Source organism: Rhinichthys klamathensis, unplaced genomic scaffold, assembly GCF_029890125.1.
Source record: "Rhinichthys klamathensis goyatoka isolate OS25496 unplaced genomic scaffold, OSU_Roscu_1.1 h1tg000111l_1, whole genome shotgun sequence".
Lineage (NCBI taxonomy): Eukaryota > Metazoa > Chordata > Actinopteri > Cypriniformes > Leuciscidae > Rhinichthys > Rhinichthys klamathensis.
The window spans coordinates 14783135-14804300 of NW_026606649.1; the positions used below are offsets into that span (position 1 = coordinate 14783135).

The 21166-nt window shown below is 40.0% G+C and overlaps 1 protein-coding gene across 1 annotated transcript in view; it reads left to right on the plus strand.

Moving 5' to 3' along the window:
• Positions 1-1539: 1539 nt before the first annotated feature.
• ldlrad4a (low density lipoprotein receptor class A domain containing 4a) overlaps positions 1540-21166 on the plus strand; it is a 98336-nt gene continuing 78709 nt past the window's right edge. Inside the window, exon 1 of the mRNA XM_056254631.1 lies at positions 1540-1674. The gene's annotated coding sequence lies outside the window, so the exon portion shown is untranslated. The remainder of the gene's footprint in view (positions 1675-21166) is intronic.

A 21166-nucleotide genomic window follows, 5' to 3' on the forward strand; every position in this document is an offset into this window, starting at 1 on the left:
TTGTAGTATTAGAGAATTGTCCTTTTTTTATGAAAATGGAACAATGCAAATAAAAAAATCATAGTTCTAAAATGGGCATTGTTTTAGGAAAGTAAATTTGGAGGAATGTCCTTGAAATTAATCCTCACATATGATCCAAATGTTTGTCTCATAATAATAATAATAATAATAATAAAAACACTGTCAAAGAAATAATTTTGTACTGTGCATTTTGTGAGGTTAAAACAGATTTATATATGAATTTGCTATTTTATTGTAGTTACAAATCGAATAGTGTCTATATATCAGATTGTGATTTTGTTTTTTAAGCCCTGCTTTGGCCATCCAGTACTGAGCCGGATCAAACAATTTGGGTCATAGTAGTTCTGGGTTTATTTTTTTTTCCTCTTCTGTCTGTGGCAGATGTAACTGGTCAGGGCTTTGGTCCTCAGGCTGCTGAGAGTGTGTTAATCAAGAGAACATAGTATTGTGGCCTGATTGCACACCTGCCAACCCTGTGGCCATGCATGTCTGCATTGGGTTGGCAAGGACTCTCTCATTCACAACACAACCATACAGTAATGGAAAACACACTTGTTAAATCCCTGCCAGGGGGTTCAGTCATGTTTTGGTAAATTAGTTTTTAAGAGGATAAATGACACAACACCTCTGCAAAATTAGCACCTCCCTTTCCCCTTCCTAATGCTGTCTCATCCCTCCAGACAGACTTAAAGACACACACACACACACACACACACACACACACACACACACACACACACACACACACACACACACACACACACACACACACACACACACACACACACACACACACACACACACACACACACACACACACACACACACACACACACACACACACACACACACACACACACACACACACACACACGACTCATGCAGTTAAACTCACTCCAGGTGGTGATGTCTGGCCTTCCGTCTTCACACACAGGCAGACATTGCTGTACTGGTTGCTGAATAAATACCTTCTTTTTCATCCTCATTATTGTCTGTTATACACATATACACTCTATTAGTCCGTCCGTCCGTCCATCCATCTAATCTATCCATCATCTATCCAAACTGTAAAAAATTATCATCACAATTTTTTTATCTTTTGTCAAATCAACTTAAATAATTTATGTGGTTCAGATAACATAATATTTTGAGTTTCTATTTATTAAACTCAAATTTTTAATTTCAATGAACTCAATTTTTGTATCTATCTATCTATCTATCTATCTATCTATCTATCTATCTATCTATCTATCTATCTATCTATCTATCTATCTATCTATCTATCTATCTATCTATCTATCTATCTATCTATCTATCTATCTATCTATCTATCTATCTATCTATCTATCTATCTATCTATCTATCTATCTATCTATCTATCTATCTATCTATCTATCCTAGGACACATTGTTAATGACGTTCGTGTGCGCTCATTGGTACTCCTGTCCTGCAGATGTCGCTCTAGTGTGTTGTAAATTACTCATAGAGCGAGACAGAGGGCTGGACTGACTGGAACACAACGGGAGTTTGTGCTCTGCTGAGTTTTGGCTATGAGAGTGAGACAGTCAGTCTAGACGCTCTTGACAGCCTCGTCTGGAGGAGAGACACTTCCCTCTGCGGCTCGGTCCCCATCACGACGACACATTTACAAACGTAAGCCATTTCTATCTATCATATGGAGTTATTTGATGATGGCCCGGAGTGGTTCGAGGGAGTAAATGTGCTGCATTTCTGCAAGGAAAAAGCAATTGAAGTTGTTGCAGACAGTCGCAATGGAAAAGACGCGTTCACGTTCTTAAAGGGACCGTCGCTTATTAATGCTGCATAAATGTTCAGGATTCCACCTCGCACGACTGCGGTGTTCTTAGGTTAAATACGCGGTAAATAACGGGGCTGTGCCATTCTAAACTTTCTGGTCTAATATCAAGTTTTCATTTTTATTTGCTGCAAAGTCAGGACTTTAGTATCCTCGTCTAATTAAAAGTTTCTGTAGAGAAGGTAAACACAGTATGAACTTAGAAATATAAGTTATCTGTGACAGTTTAACGTCAGTTTGTATTATGCAATAGAAATATCAGGATGCTGTCTCTGACTGCATTATCTTTTTTATAGATTTGTTGTAAGAGGGGCAATAAGGCTTTGTAGTATTCACTTTTATGCAATGTTTCATGTTATGCGACAAAAAAAAAAAAAAACACACACACACAAACACACAAACAGACAGCAAAATAAGATAAATCATGAAGCTTTGCTTTCAAAATGTTTATTTTTTTTATTGCAGGGTTGTGTCTTTTTGACATGTAATGGCGCTCTTCCACTGTTATTCCCTTATAGGCGTATATAACATCCTCAGGGGCCAGTTTGAAGACTCATAATTCATCATGTCTGAGAGAGAGGTGAATCAGAGACCATGGCTGCAATCTCTTTCAGTCTCACAAAGATGCATAATTCAGCCCATACTGTCTGGTACCTTAAAATGTGGCTAGACAGTAATTCTTGGAAAAACTTCCTCTGTCTCTTTCCTGGGGTCATTTTGCATGTTTGAAGTAACATAAAGTGGCATTATGTGGAGCCCCAGGCCCCAGATTTCCTCATTTGTTCCTAGTGATGCACACAGTCCAGCGCCATAACACGGATGTGGCTTTGTTCCGAAAACTAGAGAGCTGCCTGAGTAGGCACTATTTTAAAGCATCATGGGAACACTGCTGGTACAAAAAGTGATGCTCCATTTCAGATGCTGCCTTAGAAGGCAGTTGCCTTTGTAGGCAGTAGACAGCAAGACAGCTCAATAGGTTTTGGAACATAGCCTGTGCTTTTCTTTTAAGCTGCCAAATTAAGTGATACTCCTCCACACTGACCCCTCTACTTTCTGTCTCACTCAATGTCCATTTCATTCCACCTCTGTTAAACACCCAGCAAAACAAAAGTACATCATGGAAACTCTTGGTCTTGTTTAGTCCTGTAGAGCAGTGGTTCCTAAACTCGGGTACGTGAGGTGACAGAGGGGGTACGTGAACAAAATGAGTTTTGCCGTTCATTTCATTTTACCCCACCTAAAACAACATTAAAGTGTTAGTTCACCCAAAACTGAAAATGCTGTCATTAATCGCTCATACTAATGTCATTCCAAACCTGCAAGACTTTCATTAATCTTTGGAACACAAATTAAGGTATTTTTGATGAAATCTGAGAGCTTTCTGTCCCTCCATTGACAGCTACGCAACTACCAATTCGACGCTTCAAAAAGTTCAAAACTAAAAGTAAAACTAAATCATATGAATTGAGCGGTTTAGTCCAAATTTTCTGAAGAGACTTGATCGCTTTATATTATTAACAGATTGAATTTAGGCTTTTATTCACATTTAAATATTGATCAGCGAACATAAACAGAAGCTCAACCGAACTGATTACTCACGAGAACAAACCTCATTGGTTCTTGCGGAAGCTCAAATGTAACACACGGGAATGAATCTCATTGTTTCTTGGATGTCAAGCGATCATGCTTCCGTTTACTAGAACTGATGTGTGAGTTGATGAATGTTTATATGTGAATAAAAGCCATCATGTAAAGCAATCGTGTCTCTTCAGAAAATTTGGAAAGCTTTGGTCAAAAATTGGTCAGAAAGATCTTGATTTGTGTTCCGAAGTTGAACGAAGGAATTAGTGGTTTGGAACGACATGAGGGTAAGTAATTAATGACAAAAAATCATTTTTAACAGAAAATATTCATTTATTCATTTATTGAATATTTTGAATAATTGGATAACACTCTCAGCTATAAATAAGAATCAGTTTAAAACATTTCCTCCCGCTTTCATAGACAAGGCTTAAGCCTAGTCCCAGACTAAAATGCATGTTTGTACATATCTTAAGACATGTCAGTGCCGTTGTTTTGTCTCAAGGTGCACACCAGTAATGTTTTTTTTAAGGCACGTTTATAAAAGCTACTTAAATGTCGAATTGAACTAAGGCCTAATTCTGGCTTAATCTAAGCCATGTTTGTGAAACCACGCCTCAAACACACTACACTTTTCAATCCATTGCCTTCTATTAAAACATATGCAAACCAAGACACTGAAAATGTAAGCTTATACAAAGAAGTTGTGCGTTTCGCTGCGTTCCAAAGTTCGAGTTTGGTGAACTTTTACCTGCGAATTTGTGTCACGTGAAGATGTGTGTGACCAATAGATAAATGATACGTCACAGTGTGACCTCTTGGAAAGTGGTTGGAGAGTAGTTTACACTTATAACAAATATTTTGTACTGTTTTTATTATTTATGTCAAATGTGTGTTTTTAAAAAGGTGTCATTCTCATTCTTTGCAGTGTCCAGTTAGCCTGGGAAAACCCAGACAACTTCTGGCAAATTTAGATTTGCTCTGAAAGTTAGTCTGGCAAAGAGCTCATTCAAGCCCATTTCCAATCCGTCGAAATCGAGGCACCAATCAGAAACGTTGGGGCGGGCTTTACACGATGACGACAGCGCTGGGATTTTCAAGCAGATTTTGTACCCTACATTACAAAGATGGATGCCGCCGTCGAACATCACTCGTTCGAATCAGCTATCGCGTCTGTTTTAAGCGATTTGAACGTTTCCTTTTTGTTAAAAACCGAGCAAAGAACAACACTCGGAGATGTTTCTCCGCCGCTCTGCATACGTCATCTCCTTCATCGCTCTGATTGGTTTTAGGTCTCTCCGAGACGTCCGTTGGTGACGCCCCTCTGGAAATGATTTGTCTATGACGCTTTGCCAGACCATAACTCAGTTACAACTGAGAATGGTCTGGTTTTAACCAGGCTAGTGTCCAGTGAATTTGCGTGCTCAAAGTCTAGTGTGATCATATTCATGGCTTAATTACGCAGTTTTTCACTCAAAATTGGGGAATAAATTCCTGAAATTCCATCTGAGCCTGTGCATGAGCAAAGCCTGGATAACTTCCTGCAGCTAATGTTGCTCTAAAGAGAGTCTTCTGCCCTGATATGACTATAAAGATAGTGCTGAGAGGATATGAAAAATAAAGTTGTCCTCCCTGAAGGTTTGTTTTTTGTTGACCTGTCTGAAGTTGGCCCAGCTGTTTATGCTGGGTGCTGCAGTTTTTGTTGTTCTCTTTTGCATGAGTTTGTTTTTACATCACAGTATTTTGCCAGTGACCTTATATCGTTGCCATTGTCCACTGAAAAACAGCTGATAAAAATGCAGTCCAGTTTGGAGCAAACATACACAGTAATCTTTTGAATCCTACCACAAATATGTTGATAGCATGACTCACTCCTTCAGTGTATTTATGGAGTCCATTCATGCTTATGTACTGATACAGATATATGGCTGTTGGTTTATTTATAGCAGGATTTTGTCTTTAATTTCATGTTGAAGATGCTATGAAATGGTTTGCAAATTAAATTTTCTTTCTACAGTTGATGTGTTTTATATATGAAAAACAGAAAAATCTGTTTTTTAGACAATAGCCTTCATTTTACGCCACTGGCTGGCAAATGAAATGCAATGTGTGTGAATTGAATGGTCTTCTATTTTTTGTGTGTGATATGAGTGATTACAGCTGTCATTTTTAACATTTCTTTTGTTTTGACTTGTCCATTATTTGGACTGCCAAAAGCTACAAAATGTATACACAAAATTAATTAAAAACTGTAAGATAATCATTTTTAATTTCAAGATAACTACTTGTAGCATACTACTGTTTGAAATGCTCATGATAGGTTAATGCCCACTGTTTTACTTGCTATTTTTAAAGAATAGTATTCAGTATGCTGTGGATATGGTACAGTATTCAGTAAATAGCAAGCTAGTGTTTCACTTTGTTGAACAGCCCATAATTTGCTATTTCTAGTCAGAGAGAGGGGGTATCTCATTTTAGAGAGCATTTCAACAGATAAAAAATTGCATATGCCTGTGAAAAGATGATGATGATGATGATTTGTTTAATTTCAGAAGGGAAAGACTGTAGGTATTGTAAAAATGTGTAGGCCTATATGCCAAATGCCTATACCAGACTTATACTAAAACCTACAAAGCTTCACTTTTGATTTCATGGGGTGTAATAATGTTTCGAGCAGAGCCAGCAAACAGTGCTTATTGTGACTCATTCACATGCCTTCCATCAACAATCACTACATCATAATAGATGTGGTACATAAATCTACACTCCTGTGGTGCTGGAGCATTAGGGAGCAAGCCTGTTAGCAACAAGCCATCTATGTACTTGTTCCTAAGCTTGGGAGACTGATTAGGGACTAACAGGCCGCTGTTTTTCCTCTTCTTCCTTCTCGATCTTTATTTTTAGCCATCTTAGGCACCCTTCCCAGTCCACCCAGGGAGTCTCTCTGTTCTAGCTCAGGCTAAGACTCCAAATTCACCAGGTTTTATCTACGGCTGTGGCGAGGAAGAGAAAAAGGGCTTTTCTCTCTTTCTGCAGGTTTCTCTTAGCTGCCTTTGAAGAAGCTCAGTTTTATTCATGTATGCCCCATAAATATTGATCAGAGTCCTGGTTCAACGCATCTTTTTGCTTTGAAGGCTTATTGATGGATTAGTTTCATGCAGGAATAATTCATTGGGCAGGAAGAGGGAGTGTTAGGGACAGAGCTTGATTTCGAAAGTCTTTATTCAAGGCCTGACTCAAGCCTGTGAGGATGCACAGCACTGGAAAGAATGCCAAGGTCTTTCGTTTTTAATCTTAATATTTTTTGAAAAATAATTCAAGACTTTTAACTGAACGGATTTGCACCAGCAGCACAGTTTACTGCGGTTATAATATTATTCTTTGATCTACTTATTGTAGATTTTACTTTGGGAGCCAGTAAACAAAACAAAAATGACCCAATGTCAATCACACATCCAAAATGCAGAGCGAGTGAAAGATCAGAATGAAATATTATATGTTGAGAGAGTGTTGATGCATATCTAGCCTTTGCTGGCCAACATATTTATTCATGGAGATTAAATCCGAGAACGCCCTCCTGCTTTCTCTTGTGTCCATTGAAGTGTAGTCTGTCCTCAACCGTGTCTCTGATGCCTTCCAGCTGAATGGGTCTTAAACCAGAATTATTAAATTCGTAAACGTCCCATTGCCACTCTTCAGTTCCTCAGTGGAGAGGACCTGGAAATTTCGGATGTCACAATTCACATTCTAATACGATGCAATTAGTGTAGCATGAAGCACATACAAAAAATAGTGTCTTTATGCCACTGACCCCTTTGCGAACTTTTCAGCCTCTAGCTTAATCCATTAGCATTAAATACATAAAAAAATCAACTGAAAGATGTTCATTTTAAGAACATTTTCCTTTTCATTGCTCATGCAAATGTGGTTAATATTAGCCAAAAAAAGCATGCATTATTGGACACTGAAAATTCCCAAGAAATAGCACAGCATTCAGGCCGGCACCTTTGGAGATATTTTCAACATGCAACAATTTGTAACACAAAAACATTTATTAGGGATGGGTCAGGATTGTCAGCTAGTCATCCAACAAGTGTATGGTTGACTAGGGAGTACACTTTTTTTTTTTGTATGGAAGAACTTTAAAGGTAAAGTGTGTAATGTCTGTGCCACTAGCATCACTCCATGCTAGCATGCTAAAACCCACTCTGAGACGTTATGTGTGCCTAAATGAATCTCTTTAAAAGCTCCAACGCTCCAGCGAATAAGCCTGAAGGCCTGTTCACAGCAATGCAAATGTTCTGACAGTAGGTGGTGCTTATGCAAAAGCAGAAATACAGCAGTATACAAGGGCCAAATATTTTTGGTTGACTAGAGTTCTTTGCTGTGCGATTTAAAAAAAAAAAGGTTAAAAAACTGTATTGATGGTATATGCAAATGTTTGTGTAGGTCTGAACAGACACATTAAACACTATTCATTCAAATTCAAATGTTTGTTGCACACAATTTTTGCACAGAATATTTGTCATTTGTAAACAAGCCCTAAGACTGGGCAATGGCCATTACATTGCATCTTTCATCATGACTTTTGCGTTTTAAAAATGGTTTGTCTGGTTAAAAATCTTTAGACTTTTAAAAACATGTAGTTTTGCACATTCATACTTGCAAACTTCAGTACTTTGGACAGGTAATTTACCATTGGGGCACGCACCACTGATGTTCCGCGTCGCATTGTCGCAGCTAAAAAATTGCATGTACATTAGTTCGATCCCCCACACAAACAAATAGAATAAAAACATTCCCAACCCTGTCTCATGTCTGGTGAGCGAGTGAGCCAGACTAGGCCTGTAATTTGATCGCTGTGGTGTGATGAGCCTAGATGACTTTGGTGATCCATGCAGACATCATTCAGCCAGCTATGGTGGTGCAGCATAGGCCTACATCAGCTGACCTGAGACATGGCTATGGCTAGGACAAAGATTGGGGTCAGGGATCCTGATTACAGTTCATGGAATGAGATGAGACTTGTACTTTAACTCTGACTGCTTGATGGCCAAACCTGGCAACAGATGCCACAAAACTGCATTGTGACATCAACAGTCATCGTGATCGGCTCCTTCCACCAGCTTCAGACTCATGTATGGTCATTTGTGCTGCTGCCACCTAACATGCCCATAAGTGGCGAGGCAGACTGCTCCTCGCCTGTAGCCTGCCCACGTCTCTCTCTCCCTCTCTCGCACGGCCTCCCTCCCCCTCTTCTCTTCCTGGCTCGAGGAGAGAAAGCCGATAGAAGCCTGCATTCCTACAGCATAGCAGGAAAGCTTCCTGACACAGGCGGGGAATGTGTGACGTCCCTCTCCGGCTGTGCGGTCAAACTGTTCTCGGGACAGCACTCGCGCCATGGCTTGTGTTCAGCCAAACTCGGTTGGCCTGAAGGGGAAAGGTCTCACAGTATAGGGCACGACACACACTACTGAGACAGACTATTCTTCTACCCTTTGATCAACCAACCTTTTTAATGGTTGTAATGATACCAACATTTTAGATGCTGGTGAAATTTAATTTTTTGTTATCATTTAGATATCACAGCAAAAATTACTAGGCTAACTAATGTGAGTAAAAAGTCCTTGAACAAATATTGAAGACAAAACAGTCAGGACGTTAAGTTTGTGCTTTTAGGGTGGGACAAGCTGTAAAGGAAAGGGGTGCACTGGATTTATAATACAACACAAAATGAGAGCATCATTGCAAAACAGAATGCTGTATCATAAAAGATTTCTCGCAAAATCGTCTTTGATTACTTGGTGTGATTGGCGGTTGTTTCATTTCCTTTGTGATGAATATCACACCGGCCTTATCAGACCGTAGGGTGTCCCATTTGTCATTTTAGGTTTCAGAAGGGTGCTCGCGAGCGGCCCCTTTGCGGTCGATATGCACTTTTGCCGAGGCTGCACTGATGCGAGCTCCACAGCAGACTACTTCCTGACAGTCAAAGTGGCGTTACGTCACGAAAGTGCAGACTTGTAGGAAGACCGCCAGTGCTTAGGGTGCCATTTGGGACAGGGCTACCGCATCCTTGTCCTAGCCAAGTGTGCCAAATGCGCCCTGAAAAGTGAAGCCAAAACATTTTGATCGTTCCCTAGTGGCTGGGTGAAGTATAGGTCATAAACGCCTCTCCATGTAATCGAATGGGACCGAGCCTAACAAAAAATCGAATTACTCTTCAAATACGTTTTTTCCAAAGATGGTTTCAGACATTTTAGGTAGTTCTTTTTATGGTATGTAGATGTTAAAGGGTAACTAAACACTAAACCAACTTTTTTTAGTTAATGATCTGTAAGACTGGGGCTTTATTAGTGCTGTTCATTGATTCGAGTAACTTTTTCGACATTTGGGTATAAAGTGTTTTAATTCTACAATATATGGTGTAAAAACGTCTGAGTGCTGCCCTCTTCAGGTTGAACGGTGACTACTGCACTTGAATTTTCCTATTGGATGTTTGCGGTAGTTTGTGACGGTAGCGGTGAGAGCTGACGTAAGCAGGTTTCAGCTTACCACGCCCTTGGTACGAGCTACCATGCCCATGGCAGTATAAAAACCATCTTGTTTCGTCAAAACCACTGTAGCGAGTCAGGAGTTGGAATTGCGAGTATTGAAAACGATCAGGATAGAGTATCCGTTCATCCCCTCTATCTCCGCTGGGCTCCGCCCACTTTTCCAGCATTTTTCAAATATTGCCAGTGGGTGGAGTCAGGCTCTGACCAGGGGTTTAGTTACCCTTTAATCGTTTTTTTTTTTTTTTTTTTTTTAAATATGGTTTTAGTTATATATTTGATACTATAAAAACAGGGCGTAATGTCACGATTGACAGCTGTGCTTGTGATTGAGTCTGCATGAGCGGGAGTATGTGCAGGACCTTGATACCGTGGCTCAACCTCAGGCTCCGAATGACGTAATCAGCAATGACCATTACTCTGATTTTTTGGCTTCATTTTTCTCCAGTGAAAGGAAGTGGAGACGCGCTGCCCATCTTTTTTTACAGTCTTTGCTCCTATTGGTTCTCAACTCTGGCTCTCGAGATCCTTTTTCCTGCCGAATTTAGCTCTGACCCTAATCAAACACACCAGAACAAGCTAATCAAGGTCTTCAGGATTACTAGAATGTTACAGGCAGGTGAGTTTGATTGAGGTTGGAGCTGAACTCTGCAGGAGAGTGGACCTTGAGGGCCAGAGTTGAGAAGCCCTGTTCTATCAAGAAGTGATGAAGCAACATGTGATAAAAGGTATCTCCTCCATGCTAATCAGAGTTTTGTACTTATCAGCAGTAATTGCAAAATTACTGTAGTTGATTTCTGCGATGTCACTCCAGGGAGCCCTGCTCTGGAAGTAGCGCTCATCATGTAGGTCCTATATTAAAAGTTTAGTTCACCCAAAAATTTTCCATCATCAATTACGCACCCTTATGTTGGTTCAAACCTGTATGAGTTTCTTTCATCTGTTGAACAAAAAAAAAAGATATTTTGATAAGAATGTTGGTAATCAAACAGTTGACGGTAGCCATTGACTTCCATAGAAAAATAAACTCTAATACTGTGAAATATTACCACCATCAGCATTAACAAGTGTATGTAACATTAAAGTTTGCTAAACAAATCTTGCTCCATCCTTTATCTTTACTCAAAGTAGTAAGAACATTAATAGACACAGTTTTAGGTAATAGTGGTCCACAGCTGATTAGCAGAAGTATTTCAAGTAAGACAGTAATAATGTGAGTAAGCCAGAAACTTACACAATATAAAACACAAAACTATGTATTTTGAGCACCCGGTAGAAAATATATACATCAATAATTATTCATACTTACAGGTTGTGATTCTGAGGAGCAAGCTGGTCCAAATGAACTGGGTACTACTGACCCATCTTTCAGTTTCAAGAGCAAGCATTTTGTGAAACCCGAGTTGAACTTCAAGATTTGAGAACAGATTACAGACGACTCCTTTAGTCGATTCTTTCTTTTGAGAGACAATAACTTTATTTATCGTGCACTTTGGACTTTACAACTTTGCAGAATGTTTACATTCACAAACAGCTAGGCCTATATTACGCACTGCATGAAAGGGAATATTCGAAAAACCATAATACGGGCAGTTTAAAATGTATTCAAATAGAAAAGAAAACGGTTTCTTTTAAATTGTGATCATATTTCACAAAATACTGTTTTTACTGTATTTTTGGATAAAATAATTGCAGCATTGATAATCATAAGAGACTTCTTTCAAAAAAGTAGTGTCAATGGGGTCAAATTTAAATTTATGATTCACCCATAAAAATGAATCTTTTATTTTGAAGCACAGCATAGCTCTACATGCTTTCAGTATTTCTAGCTATACCCCTCAGTACAGACCATCTTTGTGTCTCATACCACAAATTAAGCCTTTGTCTTTTCGTAGCGTTGTCTGTCTTCTGCCAGTGCTGCTAAGATCTGGCTAGCTCTTGCGGAACATATTGCATGGACGTGCCCCAAGTTAGCGCCTGTGGGACATGATTTCTGATAGAAAGTCCAGATGGAGACGCTTCAGGCCTGCATAGTGTTTTTTTTTAATCCCCTCCCGGGGCAAAGCCTATGACCCAGGCCATACCCCTCTGGTGCGCCTTCTCAGAGGACAGAATTATATGTTGAGCCAATGTGGTGGCGTTAGTTGGTATGAACCGCACAAGGCTGCTTGGCAGACTTGTGCTGATCTTACGTTTGCAGCAAATTAGACACTTTCTTTTTCTGCCTTATTTGAGTGAGAGGGGTGACCTCTAAACCATGTGCTAGTTGACTTATTACAGCGGCGTTTAGGTGAAAATTGTTGCAAAGTCTTTAAATAGCAATGCCTAAATGCTAACACACATTAATGCTCCCCGTGTCTCTCTCTTGCACACACACACACACACACACAAACCTCACCTTTCCTGTGTGAAAACTGTGCTATAAATGTTCGCTGGTGCTGTGGCAGACTCTGTCTGCAGTTGGCATGGTTTCAGTTGAGATCTGTGTGTGTGTGTGTCTGCGAACGGAACGGAACGGAACAGAACAGCACTGTACAAGCCCTCATTCTTTAGATTGTACTGCACGTACAGCTGTGGCTTGTGTCTCTCGTCATCTGTTAACACAGGGCGTCTTTAGAAAGAGGCTGCATGCTCCGGAACATTGCGAATACAATCAGATGCATTCAGGAACGGAGAGACAGAACAGGCGAATCTTAAAGGAGAACTCCGGCGCAAAATGAACCTTTGGTCTAATTACACATTGTTACCTAGTCAACCGTTATCTGAGATTTGTTTTCATGATTATCGAATGTAAATAGTTTTATCTCTAAAAACAGTTTAGCCTATAAAGCTAGTATAACGCTAGTATATTGGGCATCGAGTAATGACAAATAAAAATCGCTTGTTAATACCACTAACAAGGCTCAAAATAGCCCCACACTAACACGGTAGCATAATGAGGGTCCCTACCTTCAAACCGAAGCATTGAGAACTTTGTCAGTGTCCAGACAGTTTAATAAGAAGATATTTTAAACATACAGTCAACTTCGCGTATACAGGCAGGAGCCATCTTTGAAAAGCAGTCTCTACCAGTTGATCTACGAACGCCGATCCAAGTGCGCTGGTGAGATGTGAACGAGCTATAAGTTTTGATAAGGTGAGCGCGAACAGCAGGCTTGGATTGGCGTTCGTAGATCGACGGGTAGAGACTGCTTTTCAAAGATGGCTTCTGCCTGTATACGCGAAGTTGACTGTATGCATTAAATATCTTCTTATTAAACTGTCTGGACACTGACAAAGTTCTCAATGCTTCGGTTTGAAGGTAGGGACCCTCATTATGCTACCGTGCTAGTGTGGGGCTATTTTGAGCCTTGTTAGTGGTATTAACAAGCGATTTTTATTTGTCATTACTCGATGCCCAATATACTAGCATTATACTAGCTTTATAGGCTAAACTGTTTTTAGAGATAAAACTATTTACATTCGATATTCATGAAAACAAATCTCAGATAACGGTTGACTAGGTAACAATGTGTAATTAGACCAAAGGTTCATTTTGCGCCGGAGTTCTCCTTTAAAAACACTTTAGCTAAAAGAACGGCAGAGTTTTAAATGTCAAAACTCACCATGTTTAAGCAGATGGGGCTTTTTGACAAAATAAATAAATAAAACAATCTGTTTTGTATTCTATGCTTTTAAGAGAAATTGTATGACGTTTGCTTGACCTAATGGGATGTAGGACAGTACATGCTGTCCTTTTTTCTTCCCCTATACGAATGAAGTGATGAGAGAGGTCCATTGAAGGATGGATGGATGTTATGATGTCATGATCCATGTCATAAGCCCATGTGAAACAAGAATGTTTTATGTTTATAGCTACCTGAATAGGTTTAACGACAGACATTTGAAGTTAACTCTATTACTCCCTTGAGCACTGAGGTTTGTAACATCACAGTAACGCAACAGTGCACGTTAAGTATGTACAACAGGAATTTTAGGAACTGAAATTGCTCTTACAATGCTTGAACCAAGCAATGAAGGATGTGTTGGTGAACTTTTGTAAAGTTATGTCAGATGTGACTTTGTAATGTCAGGCCCACCCATCTTTGTGTCTAAACTTGGGCCTTTTAGGACACACGTTTAGAATTTAGTTTCGTTTTTCTAGTGTACTCATACATCAGACGCTCAGACAGAACAGACATGCTTTAATTCACCACATGGCCTTTGAAGTCAAATGTTTAGTCTGCCAACAGATTGTGTGTGTGTCGAGGTATGTGGAGACGAGATAGCAATCTCCCCCCACATGCACGGTCAATGTAATGCCTTGTCTGTCCTGCTGGAGAGCGCGTGCCCTGCGTGCGACCTCTGTACTGAGACAAACACACACACACACACACAGTTCTGAAGAGCAGTCAATGACCCTGTCGTCTAGACGCTGTTAGTGCTACCGTAAGAACCATTGATTGGGTGGAAGCTGACACTTCCAGCATTGCTGAGAGAGAGTGTTACCAGCAGAGTGTTTGGACCCCCCCTCACCCCGGCATTAATGTCATGGCCTTTTTGCTGTCCACACCTCCATGAACACGCACACACCGTAGGGACCTGCCAGGGTGTTTTTCCCCAGTCCCCTATAGAGTGCTGTGGTACTAAAGCCCAAAGAGTACCTTTTGTTTTTTACTCTAGCGTATGTGTACAGTCGAACATGCTGTAATATGCCTTTCAAAGTATCCTCCATTTGTTAGCGTGCACGAATGCAGGCAGTCGACGCTTGCGCTCTAGAAATGTTCATCTTTGTCCGAAGCCCTCGCTATCTTTCTCAAGAAGTTATGACCGATAAAATGAAAAGTTTTAAAGAAAAGTTCCGGCTATCTCATAACCCCCTCTCTCAAGTGCTTGTCAATGTTGGCGTCTGTTGTTGTTGTTGCAGTCTTTGGTATTTTGTTGTTGTTCTTCCGTCTCTTTAGTTTCGTCTCTTTAGTGCGACCTGCAAAAGTCAAGCGGCATGTGTACTATTCTGGTGACAATTTGCATCACGTGCACTGTACACGCCCAAAGGATATTACTTTACCTTTAAATGTAGATTAAGTATGATCATTTAAATATGTGAATATTTATGTGTAATACGTTATGACTTGCCATGACTTGGCATACATGTAACATGCCCATGTATCCTGTATACCAATGATATATTTGCAGTATGCATACTGTGCGCAGTATACATTTTATTTCAGTATGCACAGAATACCTGGATTACATGCTATATTTATCAGAATGTTGAGTATTCAGGCGAAGCACACCACGTGGAATACTGTATCCCACAATGCACTTTTCCACAATGCACAATATGACCTTCAATTTCAGTTTGATGAATAAATTGGAAGTAATATTAATTAATTTATTTATTTATTTAGTAATGGTTATTTATTTTTATTATGACCTTCAATAATCACACACTATACATGTGCAGTATGTTTATTGTGCACAGTATGCACATTTTCAGTTTGCAGTATGCATAGAATACCTGAATTATACTTTTTTTTTACACATTTCTTGTAAATTTGTAAAATATGTCCTTAAATACTTACATTTGCTATATGTATTAAGCACAGTATGCATATTTTTTATTTAAATTCAGTATGCACTAAATACCTGGGTTACATGCTGCTACATTTGTCAAAATGTTCACTATTCAACCGAAACACACTGGAATACTGTATCCTACAATGCAATCTTCCACAAAGCACAATGTGAACTATTCCAGTTTGAAGAATGAATCTGAAGGCTGTCAAACAATGGGCATTTTTTACACAATTTCTTTAAAAATGTAAAATTAAGTATTAAATATGATGTGGCAGCAAGTATACATGTTTGAAACATACAGTATCATTGGATATTGCATATTATTTCACATGCTAGTTTTGAATATTAGAGTTATAACAGAGTATAGTTAGTACAATACAGTAAGCAATATGCTAGTATTCTGAACATAGTTGAAAATACTACTCAAACTAGTTTTGGAGTATGCAGCATGTATTGTGTGCATAGTATAGAAAACCGGATGACCTTCTAGAGTACATTTGGCAAAATACTCTGCAGTATACATCTAGGCGCACTGGATACTGGACAATGCGCTCAACCTTCTTTTTCCAGTGTGACCAATGAACCAAAAGCAACATCATATTTGTTTGCTTTTTGATTCATTATTTGATAGAACTGCCATTTCTATTCAACTTTAAATTCATGAAAAGTTTATTGCTGCTTACTGCATTCTGTTTCACTCACTGTTTTTAAAATAGTAGGCAGCACACAGTATATAGAGTGCAGTATGAAGAAAGCGCATACTAGTATTCCATTCCCAAGATTCTTTGACTTTATCAGGGTTTATCGTGTCCCTTTGTGTCTCTCCAAGCGCTTGGCATCCTCACACCTCTTTTTCTCTCATTTTTTTAATATCGCCTCCTTTATTCATTATAGTCTGGCACCCTCGGTACCAAACGAGACGATAATGTGCTTGTGCCCTTTCCATGCACTCTCTCTGGCTCTGTCTTGTCTTCTCGCTGCCCCAAAAGACGGGCTCTCAGCTGACACCTGAGGGGGCATAGGATGGTCACAGACACCTCATGTCTTCATGCACTAGACAAACACACATCCTGTCATTTTCTGTCTAGACTATTATTTTAGTACATATCTCACCTGCTATTGTTTTGTATTCATCTCTGAGATGGATTTAAGGGGTAGTTCACCCGAACATGAATATTCTGTCATCATTTACTCACCTCCATGTCATTCCAAACCTGAATTATGTTCTTTTTTTTTATTAACTTTTTTTGGTACACAAAATTGTTATTTTCCATACAATGAAGATATATTTGGGCTGTTAAACTCCATAAAGGGGGAGAAAAACAACAACAACCATAAAACAACCACAAAACGTCTCCTCGTGTTCCACAGAAAATAAATAAATAAATAAATATATAGGGCTTGAACCAGAATTGTTATATTTGGAGGGACTATTCCTTTAAGACAGAAACTGATAAAATAACCCCATCAGCAAGAATAGAAGGTCAATTAGAAAGGATGAAATGCAGCCCAGGTCTGCACTTCTCCAGCCAATAACGTCAACCAATGATCTGTGAAAGTTTCTGCTGCAGATATATAAGATTGTGTTGTCTGGCTGAACCAGACGCAGTTTAAAAAAAAAAAACCTGTCCTTTAGAAACAAGTACATTCTGATACAATCTTTAAACGAGGGATCAAGCTGAAACGGCTGCATTACTGTAGCATTTATCTGATATGTAATTCATCTCCTTATATACTGATCTGACTCTCATCGTCTTGAGCTTAAAGTCCTCTGGAGTCATAATAAGCTACCTTTTAGCATTGTGTCTATTTTCTTTATTGCAATATGGGAGAGATTTAGACCCCCATTGCAAATCTGGTTTATTGGCAACTTACAGACCTTCAGCTGTTTGCAATCAACAAATCAAACAAACCTAATTGAAATAGCTCAACACAACAAATGTTTTAAGTGGTTTCCCCAAATTTAACTGAAAATGCAACTTTTAATGACTTCTGCAGTCTCAAAATTATTCAACCCCTTCACGGCAAGCATCTTTAGTACTTAATAGAATACTCATTTGCTGTTATGACCTGCTGCAAACGAGATATAACCAGACGCCAGCTTCTGGCAGCGTTTCTGAGGAATCTTAGCCCATTCTTCATGAGCAATGGCCTCCAGTTCAGTAATATTCTTGGGTTTGCGTTCTGCAACCACCTTCTTCAAATCCCACTAGACATTTTCCATGGGGTTCAAGCCAGGTGACTGTGATGGCACTGTAGAATCTTTCAGGACGACTTCTGCAAACAAGCCTTGGTGAAATTTGAGGTATGCTTTGGATCATTGTCCTGTTGGAAGGTCCAATGACGCCAAAGCTTCAGCTTCCTCATTGATGGCATGACGTTTTCTCCTAGGATTTCCTGATACTTCAATGAATGCATCTTGCCTTCCATACACTCCAGGTTTCCAGTGCCATGTGCGAGGATGGAAAGCAGCCCCAGAGCATCACAGAGCACCACCATGCTTAAATGTAGACAGAGTGTTCTTTTCAACATATGCCTCATTCTTCTTTCTCCAGACATACCGCTGATCCATAGGACCAAAAAGTTCCAAATTTGTTTCATCGCTCCACAGAATCCCAAAACCTCTGTAGCTTATTTATATGATTTTGAGCAAATTGGAGCAGACTTTTCTTGTGCTTTTGGTTCAGAAGTGGTGTATGTCTTGGAGTTCTGGCATGCGTTTAGTATGCGCCTTACTGTGCAAGCTGAAACCTCAGTACCTGTTGCCACCAAATCTTGCTGCAGGTCTTTTGCAGTCACTCAAGGGTTTTTCTGAACATGCCATCTCAGAAATCTGGTTGTAGCTGTTGATAGCTTCCTTTTTCTGCCCCTTCAGGTAGTGGAACAACTTGTGAACTATGCTTCCAACAGTGTCTCTAGGAACATTCAGTGCCTTCTCTATCTTTTTGTATCCTGTTCCTTGTTTGTGAAGGGCGATGAAATCTTCTCTTAACTTTTTGGACCATTCTCTTGACTTAGCCATATTTCTAACATGCAGTCAAACGTGACACTCAACAAACCTAGCCAGTTCAGATATTTTGTGTGTTCTAGCTCAAGCACACCTGGTGCAACTAATATTGCCCTTGATTAGTTGTAGGGGTGTGCACGAATATTCGAATTTTCGAATATTCGATCTGAAATTATTATTCGAAAAATAAAATACTATTCGAATTTTACTACGTTGCTTTGCTGGCCGTAAATGCAGTGAATCCATGATAAATCCCAAGCACTAACTCGCAGTTATAATTAAATGCACTGGGTGGCGCTGTGGAGTGTGTTAACAAGATGTGTGTATTTGATCACATAATGTTGTCGTCTGCCTCGCGAAGTTTGGAATTACTTACTATCTTACTAAATGATCTTACAAAATGGAATTACTTTTGATCAAATTAATTAATTAATCTGAGTTATAATATCATCACCACAATGAGAAATTACATGAAATCCAAACAGTCGAATGAGGAAAGACAGCTGACCATCACTGCATCACGACTGCAGGTAAGCGCAGCTGGACCCCGCGTGATCCGAGATGATAACTTATCTAATAGCAAAATGATTTTGAGACATATACTTCCTTTAAGTTTCTTTGAGGGAGACCGGTTTAAGAACAGAAAACGCAAAGTTCTGTTAGAAACTTAGAACACCGTTATCTTTGTGTCTCTGAAGCCTGGAACACACCAAGCCGACGGTCGGCCGTCGGGCAGTTTTTGTGCGTCGGCCGACTGAGTTTCCTCGGTGTGTTCCGCACGGTGCCGTGCCGTCGGCTGAAATTGGTCCTCGTCGGCTTTGTTTCGGCCGATTCGACATGTTGAATCGGCGTCGGGCCGTCGGTGAAAGAGGGAACTCTGATTGGCTGTTCAGCTTAGTGATAGAGTCAATCCATGAGAATAATAGCAAAACAGCGAGCAAAGAAGTCAAAACTCTACAGATAGAAGGCTGTTCTTATGTTACCATCTTACCTGGGTGTTCCTTGGCGAATATTTCAATATTAACTAGGGGTGGGAATCTCTAGGCACCTCACGATTCGATTCGATTACGATTCAGAGGGCTGCGATTCGATGCTAAATCGATTATCAGAATCTTTTTTTTTTTTTGTGTGTGACTATAAATACTTTGCTTTAAAAGTAGAAAGTAATGACCCATAAAGAATTAACGTACAATATATTTTATTAACATTGCAAAGAACCAACAGGAAAATACATGTGTGTCTGAACTAGCAGCAGCATATTTGTAGTAAATTAATAATTTAACAACGACCGGTAACGTTACAGCCGAGTGTTTTTCCTCCTCTGGCTGGAAACGTGTCATATGGCTTCTCATATGTGTCTTGTTTCCGAAATATTTTAGTTTTACTCTACAAAGCTTACAACTAGTGTGGCTCTTGTCCAGCTCCTTTCCCCCTTCAACGTCAGAAGCCAAACATATTTCCACACGTCAGCTTTTAACGAGGAGGGTGTTTGGATTTGGCGCTCAGCCATCGCGTCCGCGTCTGTTACGTGCACGCCACAGACGGTCCGGCCACTGCACTTCCGCGCTTCAGAGTTCCGTCTTTCGCGTTCCGTCAATATTACGTTATTATAAATATATATCTAAATTTTTTTTTTTTTTTTTGAAAATCGATTTTTGACAATTGTGAATCGATTCAGAATCGTCCACGTCCGCATCGCGATGCATCTAAGAATCGATTTTTTCCCCCACCCCTAATATTAACACGAGCGGAGTGGAATAAAGAAAGTGTTTAGCAGGATTGATATTTAAAACGGTAAGCACGCACTGCTTTGTTTATGGTTTGTGTATCTGTAGCCGACAGCGTCGGTTTCCCCTTTTTGAATGACGAATATAGAGAATATATCTGCAGAAATAGACAGTTGTCTCATTTACACGCAGGCGCAGAACGCGCATTCTAGCTGCCAGTCGGCTGTAGTTCTCTAGGTGTGTTCAAGTGCAGCTTTTTACCCCGACGAGAGGCGACGAGAGGCGACAACACAGTCGGCTTTCATCGGCGCTAGTTCGTCGGCGTCGGCTTGGTGTGTTCCAGGCTTGAAGCGTCTGTCAGCGCAGGGTCTTTTCTCACTCGAGCACAAATTGCTGGCGGCGCCCCTGCATGTGGATATTATTGTTTTTCTCAACATGAACGTCAAACAATATAAACACAATAATCAAATGCTGACTCGAGTGTGTGTACGTTCTGTACGATATCTGGCGCAATCTGCTTTATTAGGTGTTTTTTTTCGTTCGCGCTGAGTGAGCATGCTTTTATTAAAGTCGGCATGAAACGGAAGTTGAGATTGTAATTTTTTCCTTGTTGTGACGTATATCCGAGTGAAACGGCTTCTGAAATTAGAAAAAAATGTAGGGTGGGGCTTGATTTCGTCCTTCGGGAATTGATTGGATCGTTGGAGGTTGGGCGTTGCAAACAAAATGGAGGCAGATTTGAATGTATCTTCTCTGAGAGGCGTTGCACCGATAGCCGCACCCTCATCGGCTCTGGCCGCACCCTTTCACCATTGCACGTGACCGAAAGAGAAGAGAGGTCGTTTCGAGGGGGGAGGGAGGGGTAATGTATTTGATTAAAGATTATAAGGGTACATGAATT